The following is a 5,981-nucleotide window of genomic DNA, read 5'->3' on the forward strand; positions in this document are numbered from 1 at the left end:
TCTCTCATTATAAAATGGGGATGGGATGGCTTATTTCAGGGTTCGTGAGTTTTGAGGAATTTATTTTTTGGAGTTTTAGAGAGGGGCTTCTTCTTTCTTTTTTGGGATATAGGGTTTTGGTATTTTTCTCTATCCTTCCTTGGACTTTTCTTATCTGCCCTATTTTTTCTAAGAATTTTAGGGTTCTTAATGTTGAGTGAGAGTGTGGGTATTGGGTGCCACATCTATTCAACTTCCTCATTTAGGGTTGTGTGTTTAGGGTTTTTGAAGGGATTTACTTTCTTCTTCTTCTTCTTCTTCCACTAAGCTTTTCTACTAGGTTAAATGAGAGTAGATTGGGGTTACTTCTTGCTTGGGTGAATGGTGCAGCCAGTGTTGCCTTTTGATGGCTAACATTGCCTGTCATGAGAACGGTATTCCAAAAAATTTGCCCGTCAAATGACGGTTTGTCAAAAAAAATGCCCTTCAAAAAGTAAATACATCGAATATTTGTACAAAACAATATATTATACCCTTCTATCCTTTGCATCTTTCCAAATTTCATCTACACGATCCCATTGTATTTCTTCAATGTGTAGCCCATTAAATCATCTAAATGCTCTATATTCAATCGATTTCTTTTCATCTCTTTGATGAGATTTTGCTTAGAGAACCCTCTCTCACACGAAACTGTGCTAGACGGAATAACCAAAGTAGCTTGCCATAATTTCATCAAATGAGGGAAACTATCTTACCAATCCTTCATTTTGCAAAACATACGCCAAGCTTCAAGCATAGTTTAGCCTTCACAATTTAAACGTAAAGTGTCAACAAACCTATAGAGTTCCATTTCACAAGCCTTTGCATCATGTAAAATTTGAAGACATGCATTGACATCAACATTTGGTTGTAAGTGAGAAATCAAAATTCCCAACCATGTCTTTGCTTTACTATCCCTAATCACATCATCATCTGCATAATGGCATGGGCTGAATAATTTTGCTGCATTGAAGAGGCTTAAGTTAGGGAATCTTGCATTTAGTCCATCAATAACATTTTGCACATAATTTTGAGATAGTTTAATACAACTCTCAAGTGATCCATCTATAAATGGCCCCATTCCCTTAGATTTTGCAATATTGGGATTTGTATCATTTTGACTTGCTTTATCCATAGGAATTTGTTTGAAGTATAGTTCATGTATATATGTAACGCCATCTTTATCCTCTATTTCCAAAAAACCCAACTTTAGAACATCTTAAGAACTTGGATAAATACATTGTTCCATTCGCAAATGTGTCATTTCTCAAGAAAGACCTCCGCAAATTAGAAATTGTAATATCAATTTCTGCACCAATTGAAGTTACATCCAAATTCTCTTTTTGAAGTTTCAAGCTCAAGATATTCATCAAATGCAACACATCAGCCATCATACAAAAGCAAAATTGCACACTATAGATACAAGCTTTATTATACCACTCGTTTAAGTTCTCTTTCTTCCAAATAGTAAGTATTGCAGGCATTATACTCATTAGTCTTTCCATGATTTGACCACGTGACAACCAACGAATATTATGAATTTGTAACGGTCTATGAGCATCCAATTGCATTTGTTCCAAGAGCTCTAAAATTTCATGTGTCCTTTTGGTACTATTGTTAGCCCATGCATATACCTTATTTGCAATTTTTTCTACAAGAATGAGCTCAGGGATATCTTTAGATACATCTGAAATAACCAATGCTTCTCTATGAGCAATACAATGTACACCAACCAAATTTGGGATATCATTTTTCATTAATGTTACCGTTCCAATTTCACTACCAATCATTGATGATGCACCATCAGTTGCCAATCCAATCAACTTGTTCATGTTGAGGCATTGATCGCCTAATAGATGCTTAACATGTTCATATATAATTCTACCTTTACCATTGGGAATTTTCAGCAAACCCATATATTCAGTTTGCTTAGGCCCACAACCACCACATTGCAAGTATGTAACATACATAATGAGATGCAACTCTAATCCATTGTCAGTACTTTCATCTAGTATGGGGAATTTATTAGATTTGAGCTTTGAATTTCTAGAAGATATTTCCCGAAGGCAACCAAAAATTCATATCCCCCATATCTACTAGTATAAGATATATAATCATGTTGCTTAGGCATATTAGGCACCTCTAGTAGCACGGCCAAATCACATAATTCTTGGTATGTAGTGATAGACAAATATTTTTTTGCAATAAAGTACATGAGTTTCATTGTTGTTATGACCTTATTTTTGTTAATATCATCCAATTGTGATACATGCTTTGGGATGGACATTGCTTTCCCTTCAACATCACATATCCACTTTGATGCACATAATTTATGACCACTTGAGTTAACATGGGTCAAAATTGCATCAAGTTGCAAAGTAATGCATCCAGAACCAACACCCCAAGGCCCAGGACTAGCGTATTTCTCACACCATGCACATTTCATTAATGTTTTGTCTCCTTGCATAATGCATCGTATCCATGGGAATTTATCTCTCCATGCATCACGAATTTTCTCTTAGGCTTTTCTTTAGTTATATTAGAGGAACAACACTCTCAAGTTAAACTCTCTAAATCAGTCCCAAACATATCCATATCCTCATTTAAATCATTGTTTATATTTATGTCATTGGTATCGTTGGGTGGTTTCTATGCAAACATTGCACTAATGGTTCGTTGATTTTTTCTTTTGGGAGCCATAATTATGTTGAATAAGAAGAAATGGGTCATGTAAGAAAAGATCATGCCATCAATTCAAAACAATCACTAGCATCATTAAACCCATACATATTAGTTATGACCTATTGAGCAATGAGATTTTACATGAATATAATTCTCTTTGGCAAAAAGATCATACTTTGTTGATTATACCTTGACGCGAAAAGGATAATCTCTAAGATATGAGTAATGTCATACAACTCTAAGCATCCAAAACTTAGTCATATGTCCATATTAGCATGTTACTATCACAACTCCACAAACAAGGGTCTTGTAGACTTTGTATGAAATATGAGAGATTAGCTAAGGTTAAGAGATTGACATTTGTGAGCCTTTCAAATTGCAACACGCTCTGAGTGTGTGCTATCTACTACACAGCAACAAAAGAAGAAATTCCCAAACTTCTGCCCTTAAAGAGGGGAGCAATACCAATTTTGATGGACTAGTAAAAGAATTTGGTGGTATTTCTACTTCATCTGGAACTCAACAACTAAAACCAACGAAAGCCTAGAAAAGGTGTGACAAGAGAGCAAACCAAGAAGCTAAAAGAGAACAAAGAATTCAAGAAAATCAAAACAATGTGGTGAGTGATCGGATGGTGGAAAACGAATTGCTTGAAGGAAAATGAATTGCTTGAAGGTGTATCATCCCACACCATCAAGGAACCATAGGTGCAATCAAAAGAAGAAAACATGGCACAAGTACGAGAAACATTGGTAGTTAACAGAAGCAACAATGATATTAGGCAAGCCATTGTAAATTTCCGTAGAGGGAAATATAAGAATGATTTAGCCATTAATAGAGTCGGAAAATGCTCTTGCCATCAACGTTGGATATGTAGTAATTTCCTAACCATAGGAAATAACTATTGATATGATGAGATGGATCATTGTTAAAAGTTGAGGATTTGTATTGAGACAATAATATGCAAAAGCATGAAACGTCAATCTCTATTAATCTAAAGTTCATACCAAAGAGAGAGAGAGAGAGAGAGAGAGAGAGAGAGAGAGGACGCAGGAAGAAGAAGAAGAAGAAGAAGAAGAAGAAGAAGAGTCTCTATTATCTAAAGTTCATACCAGAGAGAGAGAGAGAGATGGCATAGGTAGAAGAAGAAGAAGAAGAGTCTCTATTATCTAAAGTTCATACCAAAGAGAGAGAGAGAGAGAGAGAGAGAGAGAGACGACGACGACGACGACGCAGGCAGAAGAAGAAGAAGATCGCTAGAGATGCCTGCAGGACATGGACAGAGATCTCGTACATGTGATCTCTTCACTTGCCCATTCAGGCGGAAAGGTTATATCCATCTCTCCACCTACCTTCGCACCTACAGAATCGGTGACTATGTCAACATCAAGGTGAATGGTGCCATCCACAAGGGTATGCCTCACAAGTTCTACCATGGACGCACTGGTGTTGTCTAGAACGTCACAAAACGAGTGATTGGTGTCCAGATGAACAAACAGGTGAACACTAGAATTGTGAGGAAGAGAATACATGTTCGTATTGAGCACGTGCAACCCTCACGTTGCAAGGAGGATTTGATTGAAAGAATCAAGAAGAATGATCTGGTCAAGGCTGAAGCCAAAGCTAAAGGTGAGAAGATTTCTACTAAGAGGCAGCCGAAAGGACCAAAACCTGGTTTTATCACTACCTTGGAGACTGTTACACCTATTCCATATGATGTTGTTAATGATCTTAAGGGGGCATATTGATTAAAGTTTCTTGTATTTTGTATTCGGTTTGAGCCTTTGTCAATTTTGTATCCTGAACTATAATTTTGATTCTTAATTGCTACTTCTACCATGATGTATCACCTATGTGCTTTTTAAGTGGTGTCCATGGCAATGGAATTTTATGAAATCTTCAATGAGGATGGTTTAGTCTATTTTAATCTTAGAGAGAGAGAGAGAGAGAGCTACCTTAGATGGGTGAGCAGGACTACTGCAGGAGATGTTGCTGAATCAATGAGTAGCAGGCAACAAGCAACAAGCTTCGAGTAGGGATAGTGAGCACTGAGCTGCGAGCTTCCAACAAGGTGCAGGGCTGAGGGAGCAACGAACAAACATGAGAAAAGGGGGGAAAAGGGGGAAAAGGGAAAGGAAGGTCTTAGATAGGGAAACGGGGAATTGGGAAGAAACGATTCATAATTTAGACTCTATTAGTTTTTTTACCTTTTTGTTACACACATCTGTGAGCCTTTCAAATTCCTACACTCCCAATGCAACCGGAACGCTAACATTGTTCCTACTACCTAGGACTATAATACTATTGTATTGGTCTTAGTAAAATTTGACGGTATTAGGAAATTTTAAGCCTTTATTTTTACGTTTCCATAAAACATATGCCCGTCAAGATTGACGGTTTCATTTTTAAATTAACCTTCATATACGGTTAAATTTGCCAAAAACGTAAAAAGCAACATTGGGTGCAACAACAAAAGGAAGTTCAGGACACCAAACTTGAAGACCTTCCTCGAATATTTCTCTTTCCTCTTGTAATTCCGACATTGTTTTTCCCTAATTTATAAGGGTTCCTCGTTTTAATAGAAACAATAATTTTTGTTCACAAACTTTTCTTAGTTAGTAAATTGTTGGTCTTATTCCTATTAATCTCAATTTGTGACTAAGTTGAGCAATTGAAAGAGAGAAATGACCTCGCAACATCGTCATTGAGAGAGAACAAAAAGGGGGTGAATACATGAGCTATCCTTTGGTCCATGTGAGCGGCTTCATTATGTGATTGTCCCTTCATTCCTTGAGCACCCATTCATTGCATGAAGAAAATTTTTCAAGAAAATTTCTTGAGCACTCGTTCATTACGAAAAAAGATTCCGCAAAAGGAATCCATGAGGGAGGAATCCTTCATTGTGCCATTGCCCTTCAATTACGCCATAATTTGCCCCATCAGTCCCTAAGCCCTTGACAATGTACATTACACAAACAGATTATGTGAAAGAAATCCATTGAGAAGGATTCCATGAGAGCACCTTCATTGTGAAAATGCCCATCCATTGCATGAGTGCCCCCCTCCTTCCCCGAGCTCCCATCCATTGCACACGAAAAGATTCCACAAAAGGAATCCACAAGGGAGGATTCCATGAAGCCATTACATGAAGGGATTGCATGAGACCATTCCCTGAAGGCAATCCATGAAGGGATTACACAAAGTCATTGCACAAAGGAAAACTACAAAGGCAATCCTTGAAGGGATTGTATGAAGCAATTCATGGAAAGGAAATCCATGAA

The 5,981-nt window shown here is 37.2% G+C and overlaps 2 pseudogenes; one reads left to right on the forward strand and one right to left on the reverse strand.

Moving 5' to 3' along the window:
- Positions 1 to 544: 544 nt before the first annotated feature.
- LOC147859221 (uncharacterized) lies at positions 545 to 2,613 on the reverse strand (annotated as a pseudogene).
- Positions 2,614 to 3,940: 1,327 nt separating this feature from the next.
- On the forward strand, positions 3,941 to 4,627 carry LOC147859222 (large ribosomal subunit protein eL21x/eL21w pseudogene; annotated as a pseudogene).
- Positions 4,628 to 5,981: the final 1,354 nt, after the last annotated feature.

This window comes from Azolla caroliniana, unplaced genomic scaffold (assembly GCF_043228905.1).
Source record: "Azolla caroliniana isolate FFs.n. ecotype wild unplaced genomic scaffold, voAzoCaro1.0.p SCAF_10, whole genome shotgun sequence".
Lineage (NCBI taxonomy): Eukaryota > Viridiplantae > Streptophyta > Polypodiopsida > Salviniales > Salviniaceae > Azolla > Azolla caroliniana.